The following is an 18,710-nucleotide window of genomic DNA, read 5'->3' as shown; positions in this document are numbered from 1 at the left end:
TTCGAAGACAGAAAAAGCAAGCTCTCTGGTGTCTCTGCTCATTAAGACATTAATTTTCTATAAAATAAGGGCCCTACACTTCTAATAACCCCATTTAACCTTCATTGCTTCCTTCCACAAATATAACCACATAGGGGGTTAGGGCTTCTATAAATTTTGAGGGTACAAAATAATTCAGTTCAGTGCACAATGACCTTGGAAAATTTTTGGCATTGCGTAAAGAAGCAGATTGTAAATATTATCTATAATTCGGAAATTCCACTTCTCAGTGTATACTCAATAGATAAACTTTCATTTCATTAAAAGTCATGTTCTAATTATTCAAAAAAGTAATTAATGATAATCCCAAACTATAAATTACCTCAAATGCACATCAGCAGTAAATTAGACCAATGAATTGTGGTCTGCTCACATAATGGAATGCCATAACTCAATAACTCTACCACAAAATTCAAAATTTCAAGAAACTATAAATATAAATTCACTCATAAATGAGAGACAGATGAGAACATGTGATATGGTTTAACTTTTATGAAATCTGGAAGGTGTAAAAACAAATCTGTGATTCTAAATGCAAACATAGTTCCTGTGATTTGGGTGGTAAGGGGAAGTTGATAAACTGTGAACACTGACCTAAAACACCTGCAATAGTGTCTAATATTGGTGAAACTTACATAGCCATGTCTAGTTTATGAAAAATTTAAGTTCTACACTTGTGGTATAGGCAATCTGTTGTATTTACATGATATTTAAACAAAATGATTTCTTTAATTGTTAATGCAGTGAAGGAACATTTTATGTTACATTATACTTTGTGTTTAATTACTATGCGTTCAAAGTCATTGATCCAATTTCTTTTGGTCAATAGTAAAAGTTTCATTTAGAAATAACATTGGCTGGGTGTGGTGGCTCATGCCTGCATTCCCAGCACTTTGGGAGGCCGAGGTGGGCAGATTGCCTGAGGCCAGGAGTTCGAGATCAGTCTGACCAACATGGCGAAACCCCATCTCTACTAAAAATACAAAAAAATTAGCCAAATGTGGTGGCATGCACCTGTAATCCCAGCTACTTGGGAGGCTGAAGCAGGGGAATTGCTTGAACTAGGGAGGTGAAGGTTGCAGTGAGCCGAGATTGCACCACTGCACTCCAGCCTGGGCAACAGAGTAAGACTCTGTCTCAATTAAAAAAAAAAAAAAAAATGAAGAGGTAGCACAAGGTAGTGGAAAAAAGCCCTCCAGTGAGTGCTCCTTCTCCCATATACACAAAAAAAGAACAATTTGAACAAATATTTATGCAAGAAAATACATTCACAAAAGCTAGAAAACAAAATGAGAGATTATAGTACCTGGTTTCAGAAAAACAATAAGAAAAGGCATGTTGAAGAGGCTAGAAAGGACAGTGTCACATTACCTACATAATCCCTGCCCATCCCCAGGAAGCACAGTGAAGAGACAGACTCCCTCCACTTAATGGAGAGAAAGGAAAATGAGAGTGGGACTTTGGGAATCCAGTGTACTTTCTCCTGGTGTCCCTGCAGGTTCATTGATTTAGTGACCTCACAGACTGTGAGATAATTTCATAAACAAGGCCTTAGGGCATCCTCCAGAGCCAAAACTGCAGCGATCATGGACTTAGGAAATTAACAGTCAGTCCCCTATGAATTGCTGGAAAGTTCTTTGAAGAAGGACAGGTACAAACAAGGATGAACTGTGAAGACTGGAGTAAATATAAAACTCTTTAATGTCCGGACCTTGATGTACATCCATAAGCATCAGGAACATTTTTTTAAAATGCCTTAACCAAACATACTAAATAAAGTGCTAGCAGCTAGCCCTTAAGAGATGGAGATATGTGATCTATCAGATGGGGAATTTAGAATAACTATTTTGAGAAATTCGATGAACTTCAAGAAAGTACACAGAAATCTTTCAGAAATTTATTAGAGAAATTTAAGAAAGAGGTTAAAATGATTTTTAAGATATCAAACATAATTCAAACATAAGCTGGAAAATAAAATGAATAACTTAAAATGCACTAGAGAGTATCAATAGCAGAATATATCAAATAGGAGGAAGAGTGTGTGAGCAGGAAGACAGGCAATTTGAAAATATATGGTCAGCTGAGACTGTGCCACTGCACTCCAGCCTGGGTGACAGAGCAAGACTCTTGTCTCCAAAAAAAGAAAGATCAAAAAAAAAAAAAAAAAGAAGTAGAGAGTAGAATGGTGGTTACCAGAAGGTGAGAAATAGAGAATGAAAGGTGGGGAGAGGTTGGCAAACAGATACAAAGATATAGTTAAGCAGGAGAAATATGTTGTGGTGTTCTACTATACAGTAGGGTGACTATAGCTAATAACAATGTCACATTTATATTAAGATTCCTAGAAGAGAAGATTTAGACTGTTTCCACTACAAAGAAATGATAAATATGTAAAGTAATAGATACAGTAATTGCCCTGATTTGGTCATTATATGATATATGCATCACACTAAATCTAGAAAATAAGTACATTTATATGTCAATTATAAATGAAAATTTAAAAAGGAAAAGAGAACATTATGACTTTCAATAAAAATAAACACTAGTTTTAGACTCACTTAAAATTCCATTAAAGTAGCATTAATGGTATTTTTATAAGCACAAAATGGATCACACAAATAAATGAAGTAGTCACATATAATACAAATGTAAAAAAATCAAGCAGTATTTTATAATGTAGAAGGAAATGGAGTAACAGATATACCTAAGTTACAGCAAGACGACTGTAATAAATAAGATTATATTGCAGAATGCTACAAATAGAAGGAAATTACAGAAGCCAGAAATCACTGTAGATGATAGTAAACTTGGGAAAGATAATCATAAGTCATTTCTGACTATATAAGAAGACAGACTCCAGGATGCTCCAAGCAGCATGGAATTCCCCATCTATTTCTTATTTCAAAACCATAGGAAGTAGGTTTATCTGATGAAAGGTTATACAGAATTATTCTAGTCATTTTGGAACAATGCTTAAGTGAGTACTATAAAATTCTACTAGAATAAAAAGTAATAAAATGAAGGTCTACATCCAGAAGTGTGTGGTATCATCACTATTGATATCACTTAGCTCTCAGAAAAGTTGGAAAACCAAAATTAGACCACATAGCAATATACTAGAAGATTTATCTTTCAGAAAGCAAATAAATCAAGAAAAATGCAAATACAGATCATAACTGGGTAATATACAATGAGGAGTTTAGCCAGATGGTGAGACTTATTTTTGTGCAAGATCCACACATAAACATAAAATGTTAGAGTTCACATTTTTTGTTGGCACTACACCCCATACATAAACAGACAGCAAAGGATCTTCAAATATGTGACAAAATTTCTAACCTTAATAATAGTAATAATAAAATATCAAAAATAAAGCCCTTACCAGATCTGATGTGTGTATGTGTGTGTTTAAGTTTTGAGGAGATAAGATAGTCAACTGAATTTGCAATATGGAGTGTTAGAGTTTAAGGAAGAACACAGAGAAAGCTGATAATATAGACCAGAAGGCATATATGTCCTTTTGATTCTTTCACTAAGTAAGAAGTGATGCCTACAAATTGTAAAATTCAACAGTGCTACACAAAGAACAAGAGAACTGTAACATCAACAATTACCAGAGCACACAAAAGATGAGGAGATGTTCAAGTTCTTGCCTATTAGGCCACATTGAATACCTGGCCCATTCTCTGGATACCTAGAGATCACAGTAGTTTACACTTCCTAGAGTAAAAATTATTCAACCACCGCCAATAAAATGATCAAGCTGGTTCTCAATCAAATTAATTTTTTTTTATTTTTTTGGAGATGGAGTCTTGCTGTGTCACCCAGGCTGGAGTGCAGTGGCACAATCTCAGCTCACCGCAAACTCTGCCTCCTGGGTTCAAGCAATTTTCCCATCTAGCCTCCCAAGTAACTGGGATTACAGTCATCTGCCACAGTGCCCAACTAATTTTTTGTGTTTCAGTAGGGATGGTGTTTCACTGTGTTGCCCAGGCTGTTTGCAATTCTTGATCTCAGGTAATTCGCCCACCTTGGCCTCCCAAAGTTCTGGGATTACAGGCATGAGCTACCACACCTGACCTAAATTAAACACTTTTTAATGCAAATGTTAAGATTCTTAATTCAATATGGCATTATTTATATACTCAAAACATAATATTTACATGAATGAAATAATGAAATTAGCATGCAGTTTCCGGCATCCCTTAAAATACTCTGGGATATATTTTATCAAGTAAGAAATAAACAAATAAAACTATTCATGGAGTTATAAGAGCAAAAAGCTAACATAGAAGAAATTATAAGGAAATTCCCGATTATGTTGAAGGGAGATCCAATGAAACATAAAGAGTAAACAGCTAGATTGAAGTGGGAAGACAAAGACCCAAAAATAGATATCCCAAAGAAGTGTTTTAATATGATTAAGATATTATCTCAGAGAAAATAAAAGTTAGCATAAGAAAATAATTATACTCAAAGTGGCAAATGTAGTTGATATGCAAATAATATTAACATACTCATAATAATATATAACCTAGGTGTTGATTTGACTGAAATATCTGATATGATCCCTATGTGTGCACAGACGAAGGGAAGTGTTGTTTTATTTTTTCTGTTTTTTGGAATGGGTGTCAGGGAACTGAGTATTCACCTTATATAAGGGGGAGCCAAACGGACTCTAAAACAGGGAAGTCAAGTAATGAAAATACAAAGATCCTATTGAAAACATGGAAATAAACTAAACATCTAAAAAGTAGTTAAAAGTGTGGAATGCTATTGCCTACATAGAAAAAGAAACCCAGAGGAAATGGACTGGAGGTTTCTGATTATTAGGAGAAGATGGTCTAGTTGGAAGGATGAATTCAGACTCCGACATACAAGAGGAAGGCAGTATAATCTACAGGACCTTGTGCAAAATAAAAATGCCCTTGTGGCTGTGGGTCCCTGTCTATGGTTTCATTTGTCTGTGAAACCAACCCGGACCAACACTTTGAATTCTCTCTAGTGTTTTGCTAAGCATCTAGTTGTATAGTTATGCCTAGAACTGAGGAAAGAGAACTAAGGAGGATCATACATTTTAGTGAATCAAGCAAGAGTTAAAGCGACGAGAACAAATAAAATTTCCTTGGAAAGTATTTGGTAGAAAAAGAAGAATCCTAAGGACAACATAATTCATTTCACCCTAATGGTTTCTAGAAAAATCAATTTTGTATAGAGGAAAATATTCTTCCTCTAGCCTTATGGTCTTTTTATTGGATCTGCTGTTCACAACCCTTAATTTTAAACTTCTCTTTTGTTTTGAGTTTAGTCACATTTTGATATAACCTCTTAACTCCCTAATGTTTTCATAAACAACTTAGAAACTGACTACAGTTTTATAGAAAACATGAATATTTATGAATCTTTAAAGTACATGGTACTCTTTTAGAGAAATGACCAATAAAAGTAAATGTATAATTACCATACATTTGTAACACAATTTCTATACACAGAGACAAATTCATGAAGTAATTATAAATAAGAAAACTAGGCCGGGCACGGTGGCTCAAGCCTGTAATCCCAGCACTTTGGGAGGCCAAGGCGGGTGGATCACGAGGTCAAGAGATCGAGACCATCCTGGTCAACATGGTGAAACCCCATCTCTACTAATACAAAAAATTAGCTGGGCATGGTGGCGCGTGCCTGTAATCCCAGCTACTCAGGAGGCTGAGGCAGGAGAATTGCCTGAACCCAGGAGGCAGAGGTTGTGGTGAGCCGAGATTGTGCCATTGCACTCCAGCCTGGGTAACAAGAGTGAGACTCCGTCTCAAAAAAAAAAAAAAGAAAAAGAAAAAAGTTTAATTTTATATTATGGTATTTTTAAAATGTGTTTTAAAAATTGTGTTTTACTATGATTTCTTTAAAGCAAATTAATTTTTATACCTTACTGTATCTTCCTTATACAAGTTAAAAATTATGCAATTTTCTGAAGGAGTATTACTGGTGAATTTTCTGCTATTTATTTACTTACTGTAGATTAACCGTCTGAACCTTGGCACTTTTGGCATTTAGGGCCAGATAATTCTTTGTGTGCAGGAGACAATGTAGGATGCACTTAGGGATGTAATATTTAGCAACATCCCTGACCTTTATCCACCTGATGTCAGTAACATCCCCCGCCAACCCCAAGTTGTGGTAATTAAAAATGTCTCCAGACATTTGTCGTCTGGAAGAGAAAATTGTTCTTGGCTGAGAACCACTGTTCTACATTTAAGAAAAATTTCAGGTCTACTCAGAATTGCAATCCAACTATTAGGATAAAAATCACTATAATATGATTTATAATCCACTTTAGGTATTTAATTATATGAATACTTATTAAAATTTTGTGGATTATCATAATATGAGGTTTCTTTTTTCCTATGAGAGACTATAGCTCTTTTATATTAAAAATAATATTGGTAATAATTCTTGCAGGGCTGCAAATGAATAGCAGAAATTAAGTAGGGGCATCGAGAGAAGAGTATGATTTAGATTTTTTTTTTTTTAGCAGAAACTTGCTAGTAAAACATTAAATTAACTTGATTCTCCTTCCTGCAGGCCTTTGTGAATCTTTCAAATTAGTTAAGTAATTTAGGGTTGGAAAGAAGAGACAGAATGAAAAGAGCATCTTCTTTTCAGCAGTTTTGGAAATCAGGGCCCCAGTATTTCTTAGAATTGAGAGGTACAGGAAGCTATCTAGTGAGTGTCGTTTGGGGTATTAAGTAAGTGATGAATTCCATGTTTATTCAATATTACATTTCCAACTCAAAGAATGACAGTATTACAATTTCAAGTCAAAGGATAAAACTTTATCAGTTGCCATCAAACAACATAAAAATGTGCTTAAATGGGATTACACTGAGCCCAGTGAACAAGTATTTTGAACATAATAGATAAAAAATGCTCTGAATTGAGCATGTATTTATATAGTCAATAAACAATAAAATCACTGTGGCTGGAACTGAATAAGACAGAGAAAAAGGGAAGGCCACTCTTTCTCTTAATAATTGCTAGGACTAGTTTGGATAAACAAAAATGGAAACAAGAGACTTATTAGGATGCTTCAAAATATAAGGCTTAAGAGTGAAGAATTTAATAGCTAAATGGTGGTACTATTTATTGAGATAAAGCACACTAGTAGAAAAAGGAGAGAGAACGTCTTGGCCTGAGCAATTGGATGAATGGTGTTGCAGCTTAATAAGATATGAATCCCTAGCGTAGGAGGTATAATTGACAAAACAGAGAATCAATTGTATATCTTTGGGAACTTTTAAGTTAGATATGCTGATAAGAAATCCAAGTGGAGATGTCAAGTAGTCAGCTGAGTATAGTATAAGGTTCTGAAAGGTAGGTAGGAAGTCAGAGCTGGAGATTAAAATTTACCAGTCACCATTATATGACTAGTATTTAAAAGAGAGGAAGTAGGTAATGAGCTTACCCAGGGAGTGAATGTGTTTCTAAATAAGAACATGACCCAGTCCTGGCTTTCCACTGCCTCAAGTTGAGGATATAGGAAAAAAGAAAAAGCAAGCAAAGATGATTGAGAAGGTGCTACCACTGAAGTAAAAAGACAATTCAAAAGGATGTGTAATATATGAAGCTGAGTGAAAAAAAGAAACTTTATAAAAACAAGTGAGGAGCAGGGTCAGAGATGAAATAAGACACGGATTGGTGACTGAAAAAAAAAAGATACCTATGCTGTATTTTAAACAAATAAAGTTGCTTTCTATTATCCCCTTGTCCAAGATTGTAGCCTTATAAGGAACAATTATATAATGATCTCGCTACTATAAAACTAACTTCCTATTTCAGCATTGATGTGAACATATTTAGTTGATTGAAAGGAATGGAGGAAATATAGGCATAACTTTTTTTTGTAATGGGTTGAATCTAGAGAGGCTACCTCTCATAAGAAATAATAAATCCTGAAATGAAAGTTCACAGAGGACTCCAAGCACTCATAACTCAGACACACAGGAATTAGAATTTGTGCTACACGTGGGTAATATAAACCACAATAAATGTATAGCTTTGGTTATATTCAACAATTTGTGTTAAATGATGTCAATGTAAAAACATAATAAAGTTTGATATCTACAGACTTAGCATTCTTCCTCTTAGGAAAGTACATCTACATAGGAACAACCAATTTAATAACTTATCTGTAATTAAAGCTCCAATATAACAAATTTTACAAGAAGAGAAAAATATGGTTTGTGAATTCACACAGTTTAAGGGCAGAGGCTTATTAAAGGAATCTGGGACTTTAGGTTGTGGCTCCACTGTCTGAAGAACTTAAGTCTTCAATATCACGTATCAGGTAAATAGTGAAATATCTTTTGAACCATGTTGATAAAAATAGAGCTATGGGCAGCACAGAGTGACAACACAGGCAATTTTCTACCTGTCCTGCTTAAAACAATCATGTGAATTATTTAGTTTGCTGCTTTCTTGTTAAAAAAAAAAGGTGAATCAACAGTAGAATTCATAAATTCTAACAATTATTTACTGGACATTTGCTATGTTTCAGATATTTTGTTATGTTTATGATCAGAATTGAGTTTGAAGTAGTATATAATATAGGAAAGCTTTCTGATCACTTGCAATTCATAAAGAATAGATATGACCTACAGACAAGATTAGCATACTTAAGGAATTAACTATTATTACATTAGCTTCTCTTCATTGAGTCCATCCTAAAAGCCAGCCACTGGTAGATCTTACACATATTACCTCATTGAATCATCATAACAATCCTGCAAGATAATTACCCTCATTTATAAATGTGAAACTAAGACTCTGTGAGTTTAATGAGGTCATTTAACTAAGGCATTAAAATATTTCAATAAGGTGGAAGTAATGATTTTGTTAAAGCTGCTGAGAGTTCAAGTAACAGTGAAATGTATAAATGATTAAATTTGGAAAAATAGTCACTGATGAAGCTGAAAAGATGGTGTTGGGAGAGTCAATCATTGGTGAACTTTCTAAGAATGATACATTTAGAGTCAGGATAGTAGCTATTCAAGTACTTAAATAGAATGACTTCAGTAGGGAATAAATACCTAATTGGAGATCATTAACAACAGAATAGGACATTGAGAATTAAAAACAGTAAGTATAAACAACTTTTGTGGCAATTGCCCGTAAGATGGAATAATCTGTCAATTGTCTAAAATAGTTCAAGAGAGTGAGGAAGGAAAACAGGGTCTAGAGGCAGGGAACATAAGGCCAGTTCACACGTCAGCTGAAATACCTTTTGAAGACTGGATCCCACAGGAGGACACTATGGGGGATCATACGGATCTCAAACTGTCCAAACAAGATGCTCTCTGCAGAGGTTCTGAGGTATACTAATAAGCCTTCCTTAGAATTTTCTCTCACAGTTGCAATGCTGCTTGGCCCCCAAATTGTTTAGAATCTGAAGTTTACTGTCTAATGGGAAAGTAGGATGGCATTACATGTATCCAGGCTCTGGTGCTGCTTTTCTAAGCAGGGGGCCTGGTTAACATGTGACGCCCTCTTTTGGTACTGATTGGCCTCAGTGCTCTTGAGAGTCTGGGGAGGTTTAGCCTTTAAAAATCAAATAGCCATGGAGACTGCTTTACCTGAAACTATGGTTCACAACCTTCCTTGGAGTATCTATTGGGGCAGAATACAACTTTTTTGTATTTTGTATTTTGTACATGGTAGGCTTGTACTGCTACCTCGTGGCTGACATTCCAAGCTATCAGATCTTTGTACCTGTGTGAGTATACGTGTCTAGATGTGTTTATTTGTATGTGCACTTACTGTTATATGCTGTGTTTACCAAATTGGCTTATAAGTAAAAGAGCATTCATAAATTAAGTAAATAAGCAATTTTCAAGGTCATGTGACCTAAGTCTAACTTTACTAAACAAGCTAGCTTTAACATTATTGGTGGAATAAAAATAGAAAGGCCTTCAGAATTGCCAGCATACATTTTTTCTGAATTTTATGTTTGTCTTTGCTAGATATTTTTAAATGTTGGTGTTAATTTAAGCTGGGAGATACTTGGGGCAAGCCTGCCTCACATTTTATTCAAAGTCTCACTGAGATAAATGGATGTCTGAATTCTTCCTTTACTATGCTTACTGTCTCACATGGATAGTGCTAGAGTACTAATTGGTCATGTGCCTAATCCAAAACTCAAAAGAATGCAAGCCCCCTCCTCTCCTCGCACCTTTCCAGACCAAACCAATGTTTATTTTACATAAGTTAGTTGATGTCTCATGTCTCCTTGCTAAAAGTAAAAATTAAGTACAGCAAATAGGATACATATTTTAGGTAAACTTTTTATGTAAATTAAAATCTTAAAGTTATTTTTAATACTCATTTAATATCTGAATAATTTCCAATTAAGAAAGGGTTGTGACAGGGAAAATATGTTTCTAAAATTGTGGAATTGTTCTTATCTGTAGATGCTAATAACTGACAGTTCAGTGTTTCTTGCTTTTTAGGGTTTCACTAAAGTTTTAGGTTACTGAGGATAAAGATTTTAGTTAACACGTAATTCTGCATACAAAATGCACCAGAAAGGGCTATTAGTAAAAAAAAGAATAATTTTGTCTAATTCAGAAGTTATTTAAATGTTAGTTCAAATTACAGATTTGAAAGAGTTATTTATGAAACTAGTAAGGAATCATTAAGTAGGGGAGAAAGATGTGAGAAGAGTTTAAATAATAAAATATTCTTTAAATCCTAATAGAGAATTGGATACCTTTGGCTAACAAACATTTTCATAGTTAAAGCTCTTAGTCTTAATTAAAGTAAAACAAGAAGTATTGTAAAGAAATGCACTGACAGTTTGGCAGGTTTTTATTAATACAGTCAAGCATGAAGCTGAATTTAATGTGGAGCCAAACTTCACATACATGCTTGCATTGCTTCATACTACAGCTTTGCATGGATAGTGCTAGAGTAATAATTGGTCATGTGCCTTAAGTGAATTTCTTGATTGCTCAGGATGTAAAATGATATTAGTAAACTTAAAAACATTAAATTGAATATCAGAAATAAAATATTCAATATGTGGGGCGTGGAGGGCCTTAGATAACACTGTACCCTCCAGGGTAAATTACGTGGGAATATGGAGGCTTGGTTTTCTGTTTATTTATTTATTTATTTTTTGCTTCTAGTTTTAATTCATTTGCTGTTTATTCTTCTCTGGCTTTGCTTGTGCATCCATATATATAAAATCATGATGCTTTTTAGTTTCTGGTGGAAGGCTTTCGTTTGGTTCTGCAAATAGTTATTTTGTTTCCTATGCATTTCTATTAAGTCCTCATCCTTTCCATTTATCTAGAATTCTTAAGCTACCTTGGTCAGGCTGCAGGAATTAATGGTGCATACCAGATTTTTATCCTTAAACTAACCTTTTGGATTTTAAGCTTCCTGATACTTTAAATGTGTCTAGTATACTCTTACCAATAGAATGTAAGTCATATCTAGTTTCTCCTAAATTTGTAAACTATCTATGGGTATTCTTAATTCATGGTCATGTGTTTGTTTGCATATAGTTGAGCAGGGTCTCCAGGGCCACTCAGGGAAAGAGAATCCACAAACCTGGCATGCCAGCAAAAGGGTAAGAATTTCTTACTGGTCAGTTTCTGAACTCTTTCTCTCTGTGCAAACTGGTTAATCTCCTCTGTGAAGTTTTAAATTAACTGGTTTAATAATAATAAGAGATTAAATCAAATGTTTTGTCAGAAAGGCAGAAAGAGGAATGACTTTTAGTTCACGTGACTTTAGCAATCTTTGTGAAACAAAGACGGTTTTCAAGATTATTGGTAAAATACAAATGTCTGCAAAATGTAAACGTGGTCTAAATTAGGTTCAAATATTATTTTTGCTAATTGCTTTAAGGTCATAACCTGCTTCTTTGTTCATAACCTTAACTTTTAAAAATTGTTTAACTTGTCCACTTTCCAGCTAGGTAAGGCTTGGGTACATATGGAGTTGGTCATGCCCCTAGCTATGCTGGAAATAGTTTAGCCTTATCAGAACATAATTTACTATGTCTTACATTAAAATTTGACATTAAAACATGCAATTAAGACTACTAAAAACAGTTTTACATGCAAAGTGTGTAAGAACAGTAGAATGTGTTTTTTTTAAAGTTATAAAATGTTATTGCTTCTTTAAAATTTCTGAGTCATCATTTTGGCAAAATAAATAATTTATGCTAATCTGGAATTCCAACATCAAAGTTCAGTTTCAAAATTGTCTTTCATAAGACCTGGTTTTCTGGATGAGAGCCCCTGAAAACATTTAGAAGAGAAGTAAACAGGATTATTTTACATATTTAGGTACATGGGACTGCCAAAATGATGTTCAATCTTCTTTAGGTTATGTTTTTGTGAATAATACCTATATTCCTAAATTATATGGAATTTCTAAAATTCTAATGTCTAAATATATACTATCTATTATAATTATGGTTATCATGTTAAGTTATTGTAAACCACAAAAATAACTAAATTTCCTTGTCATCACTATGCACCTAATTTGGAAAATCAACTGGTATCCAAGAAGATGTAAGTCAAATGTTAATTAAGCATGGACGCACAGAGAAACAGGAGGGCCACTTTTTCCTTCATGGGTCCTTACAGCTTTATTATTAAAAGTTCTGCATTCCATGATTCATCATGGAAAAGACATAATGATCCAAATTGAATACACTGGTGAAGTGACTTACAAATTATGAAAATAGTTTATAACTAATGCTTGATTCCGTATTACTAGAAAAACAAAGCTTCAGGTACATTTGGTCACCTGGTGGGACATTTAAACATTTTATAAAGGCATTTCATTTAATTATTATTTTTAATGCATGTTTTCTGGTTGTATAACAGCTTTCCCATGTAAGAGGGCTGATGTTATAACAGTAGATTATTATGCTAAACTGTATTTTCAGCAAGTAAAAAAGAATCTTCTTGAGAACACTGGAGAAATACTATCCTTGCCATCCACACTACAACAAAACTCAGGACCTTGGGCTTGAGGTTCATGGTCTCACAACTGAAAAGGGTTCGTCCACACTTTTGTAACTGTGCACCCCTTGGAACCCTTGAGGTAAAGCTAACCAGGGAAATTTCTCCCAAGAAAACAGCATTCCTTGATGTGAACAGCCTTTCCCAAGTTCACGGATTTAGACTTTTACCGTCATGAAACTCTTATCTTTTAATGTATTTTTCTTGCTTGTGCCTCTAGGAACAATAGAAGTGGAAAAGGTATCGCTTGTGTGCACTTATGGGACATAATTTTATTGTGAAGGAGTTTGCAGCCAGCCTTATACATGGATAACCTTATACTTTGATAGATAAAGGATAAAGGCCCAATATAGGTAAGAAACTTTAATGGCACACGTGTTGCCTCATAATGTCAAAAACAAAACATTGGTTCACTCCTCTTAACCCATGTCATGGGTTAAAGAGAACATTGCCAGAAGGCCTTCATAATTCTAAATGGCATCATTTGTTAGGTCCTTTTCCCATGGTTTAAAATAAAAGAAGTAATGATTAGAAACGTGTCCCTCATGATGGGTTCTATAGAAAATTCTACTGCAGAGGTTACAGTCACAAAACAGACTTTAAATTATCTCATGAAAGTTATGCTAAATAATAAAATTACCTAAACAGAAAAGTTATTTGTGCAGCTGCTGGCATTTGTAGCCTGTGGGGAAACACATCAAATGAAGATTATAGAAACTCAGTAGTAAGGGATTGATGAAGAAATTCCTTAGTCAAGTGAGTAAACTCTTTAGCTCATCCTAGGATTTGTTTAATTTTAGGAGGTTTGGTTTATGGGGACCTTGAATAAAGAGCATACACCAAACACTTGGTATAAAATAGTCATAATAGTAGTCTCCCTGGTGCACTTTTTCTCTCAAAGGTTTTAAATACTTGCATGCAGCTGTCTCTAGAATGTCATATGGTCTCCCTTCAATCAGAATAATGAGCTGAAATGTGCAACCATGAAGACATTGTGTAACCTATGAATAACATGCTGAGACCAGAAATCTAAAATGATGGTAACTGAGAGTGGTGCTAAGGCCGTAAGTTTCATTCACACTCTCAACTAAGTGGGAACCTGAACAAAATGGGGGAATTTTTTTAAACAAAATTTTGGGAGACCATTGTTTTGGACTGAGCTCATGCACTAGGCCCCAACAAACCAAGCCAAACTAAAAATGGAGTTACTCATGCTAAGACTATGAGGAAACACATGGATTCTAGAACAGACCAGGGTTTGTTTTTTTTCTTCTGCAAATCTCTGTAACAAACATTTCTGGCAGCATAGGTGTCCATCTCCTGAAGTTCCCATTAAATCTTTTAAAATTTTTTTCCTCTCACCTAGAGACCGTCGAGCTTCAGATGATCGTGGAACAAAGGCTCCAGCTAGTTACAGGTAAACATACCACCCCTGGCCATCGAGAAGCTACACTGTCTGCACTAGACGTGGCAAGATGAGAGTTCCATGATCCCCAGTAGGTAAAGACTATGCCCCTAGCCAGCAGAAAGCAGTTACAGAAAAAAGACCATCGGCCCCTCTGCCTCCCATAAGGATTTATGGGTATCATCTCTCTTGGGAAAGTTGAGGCAGAAAAATACACTCTGGAGGCAGGGAACATAAGGCTGATTCACATTTCAGCTAAAAAGGAAAGAGTCACTCCACAGAGCATAAGCCAAGTAGATGACTTTGTAACTTTACCTCATTGTCTCAGTTTACATAGGGTACCTCAAGTAACCAATGGAATCCTCTAGAAGGGATTTAAACTCCCCAAAATTTTTTAACAGAGCCTTTGAGCTCCTATGCTCAGGCCTGCTCCAACACTGTGAAGTGTACTTAAAAATTTTTTTTTTTATTATTATAAATTTTTATTATACTTTAAGTTCTGAGATACATGTGCAGAACGTGCAGGTTTGCTGCACCCATCATCTACATTAGGTATTTCTCCTAACTATATCTCTCCCGAAGTTCCCAGCCCCCTGAGAGGCCCCGGTGTGTGATGTTCCCCTCCCCATGTAAATGTTCTTATTGTTCATCTCCCACTTATGAGTGAGAACATGTGGTGTTTGGTTTCCTGTTCCTCTTTTAGTTTGCTGAGAATGATGGTTTCCAGGTTCATCCATGTTCCTACAGAGGACATGAACTCCTCTTTACTTATGGCTGAATAGGATTCCATGGTGTATATGTGCCACATTTTCTTTATCCAATCTATCATTGATGGGCGTTTGGGTAGGTTCAAAGTCTCTGCTATGTGAATAATGTGGCAATAAACACACATGTGCATGTGTGTCTTTATAGTAGAATGCTTTATAATCCTATGGGTATAAATCTTTGTAAAAAAGAGGAAAAACCAACTCTATAGGGACATATGGAAATAGAGATAGCTTTTTTATGAACAATCGTGTTTGCTTGTTTTTTTTTTTAGAGAAGTAAGAAGTAAGATAATTGACTAAGAGTTAAATACTGAGTAGGATCAGAGTTTTTTTTTTTTTTTTTTTTTTTAATATTAAACCTTTATCAGAGTAGAAAGTAAACCTACCAGGATAATATAATTACAGTTTAGAAAGCCTATTTCAAAGCTGTGGCTGTAAAATTTCAGTCAGCATCATTGCTTTTACAAATGCATTCATCAAATTTGGTGCAGGCCTTCTTGCTGTACCCTACAGTTTACATTAAAATTTTAGTTTAACGAGGGTTGTTTCTATAAGAAAAAAAGGCCACTGAAGTAAGAACATTTTCAACTAATTAAATGTTTGTAGTAATGAGAGGGGAGAACCCCTCGCCTCCTTCTGCTTCCCAGTCTCCACCTCCTCCCTCCCCTCCAGATGGGAAAGGTGAAAAAGAAATTAAATACCAAAGAGCTTGAACCCATGGTCAGGCGACTTGCTGATGCCACTGACCAGAAAATAAAGAGGCCCAAAGACAGGGAAGATGACTCCCTTTTCCGTTCCCAGAGTCTCTGCTATCTGCAAGCCTTGAAAGAGTTGCAGATGACTGTTATCACTACCGGCTGGAGCCCGGCACTGGGTCACAACCCCACATTTGCACAACCCAGGCGCCCTCCTGGAAATACTTCTGCCAACTAATAATTTACTGCCTTTGTCTTGTCTCTAAAAGCCCCCTCCTCTGTCTGTTCCTGCTCGTGCTGCATATGAACTAGCAAATCAATGAAGCCAAAAGATTGTAAGGTCAAAGTCCAGCCAATGGACAATGACACAGTTTTACCTCAGTTTCCCATTTAGTGTTGTATGCCTATAAAAGGGGAAAGAAGCTGCTCCTCTGGGACCTCAGTGAATAAGGCTTTAGCCCCTGGCAGCTCCGGGCCAAATAAAAAGACACTTCCTTCCTCAGTTTGGAGTTCGAGAGATTTGTTTCCCACCACTCCTGCTTTAGTAATACACTACAAAATCAAGCAGTTTAAAGATAGAAGAGAGGACGTAGGTAATGGTGGAGAATGACTGAAAGTTGCCAGGAATTTGAAAAAACACTGACATGGGAGAAATAAAAAGATAGCTTGAAAGTTAGGTGGTGTTATTAAGAGAGTGAAATACTTAAATTATCAATTTCAGAGGTGATATACCTATATTTTGTTGTCAGTAAGTACCAAATCACCAAATAAAGAATAAGAGGCTGAGGTTAAGTGAAGAAAAAGGTCTTTAGAAATGAGGAAGTGAAAAGAACACAGACACCAGGTGTTTGCTATATATTCTCCACTGATACTGAAGTCATAACAAATGACTTCAACCTAATTGTACATTTTAAGGCAGAAGAGAGGAATACAATATATAAGCAGGTAATGAAAACGGGAAGGTGACACAGTGAAAGCAGCTCATCTTTGGGTTACGTGGCCCATAATGTGGAGGAGAAAAAGAGACATATCACCTTCAGAAGCAAGGACCCAGTGTCTTCATTTGGCAGCCTGAATTCAGTTATACTAGGAACAAAAAGAACTTTGAAAAATGAATATAGGAGATTTTTTTTTTTTTTTTTTCTTTGAGACGGAGTTTCGCTCTTGATACCCAGGCTGGAGTGCAATGGCGCGATCTCGGCTCACCGCAACCTCCGCCTCCTGGGTTCAGGCAATTCTCCTGCCTCAGCCTCCTGAGTAGCTGGGATTACAGACACGCGCCACCGTGCCCAGCTAATTTTTTTTTTGTATTAGTAGAGACGGGGTTTCACCATGTTGACCAGGATGGTCTCGATCTCTTGACCTCGTGATCCACCCGCCTCGGCCTCCCAAAGTGCTGGGATTACAGGATATAGGAGATTTTATAGCTAGTATATTATGATTTCCTGAAGGCATACTGTAATTTTTTTGAATATATGTGTCTCCCAGATACTATACTAAAAGACAGTCTCTGGTAAGAGACTAAACAAAAATCTATAGTTATATGAGGTAAGATCATGATGAATGACCTAGAAGGTTTATAATTCTAATGGTAAGATATAAAAGCATATGCAATATGATGGTCTGAATAGTCTCTTAGAGGAATTAGTTTATTTTACTCTCTGAGCATGTTTTTAAATGAATCATTAGTGCCAAGGCAGGGGCAAGAGCAGACACTTCAGCATGTGGGTGGATGCAAGAAGACAGGAATTCAGTAACTGGGTGAAGAAGAGAACAAGTGTGGTATAAACAAGGCAAGAGCCCGTATCATCCAAAGTAGGACTGATGACAAAATAGTGCTGACTCATGATTTCTTGCCAAGTTGTTTTCCTAAAGTTGCCCATCTTATGCATAGAATTTACTTCCAACATTGAAAACGAACTGTTTTTCTATATACAGATGGGCTCATTAATGCACCATCATTCTCTATGCCTCGCCTCCACCTTTTTATCAATATATGAGGACAGAGTGGCCTTTTTTCGGGATACTAGAGTAATAAAGAAGTAATTCATATAATTCAATTTTCATGTTCTTCTAAGCCTTTTTACTAGAGTGCCAGTGAACTGCTGCTCTGGATAATCTACATCACATTGTCATCTTGCTATTTTGCCACTGAGGACATTGTTTTAAAAATACAAACATGTTATTGAAATATTTACTGTTAATTATCAGTGCTATAGCATATACAGTAATTATTATTCAAATCAAAAGTTTCTCACTTATGAGATAGGTTTTTAATTAACATTTTTCTAAAAATTTTAACCCTTTTAAAAAACAAACACAGTTGTCTCTTAGCATTCACCAGGGATTTGAACCAATACCCACCATAAATATCAGTCTGTGAATGCTTGTGTCTTAAGTCAGCCCCCTACATCTGCAGGTGCCACATCTGCAAATTAAAGCAAATGCCAATCAGAAGAATGTATTTAGTCCATGGTTGGTTGAATCCATGGATGCAGCACCCATGGATACCGAGGGCTAATGGAAATGATAAAATAGTTTTCTTTTAAATGGCATATGATTTCAAAGAAACAATATTTAGTTTGTGATTGTTTTAGACTGGGCTCTCTAGAGGGGCAGAACTAACAGGACAGATAAATATATGAAGAGGGGTTTACTAAGAAGTATTGATTCACCTGATCACATGGTGAAGTCCCACTACAGGCCATCTGCAAACTGAGGAGCAAGGAAGCCAGTCTGAGTCCCAAAACCTCAAAGTAGGGAAGCCAAGAGG

The sequence above is a fragment of the Aotus nancymaae genome, unplaced genomic scaffold (genome assembly GCF_030222135.1).
Source record: "Aotus nancymaae isolate 86718 unplaced genomic scaffold, 86718_ANA_hifiasm-v0.15.2.pri h1tg000012l, whole genome shotgun sequence".
Taxonomy (NCBI): domain Eukaryota; kingdom Metazoa; phylum Chordata; class Mammalia; order Primates; family Aotidae; genus Aotus; species Aotus nancymaae.
The sequence above is the reverse complement of the archived record's forward strand: the minus strand, read 5'-3'. Positions refer to the sequence as shown.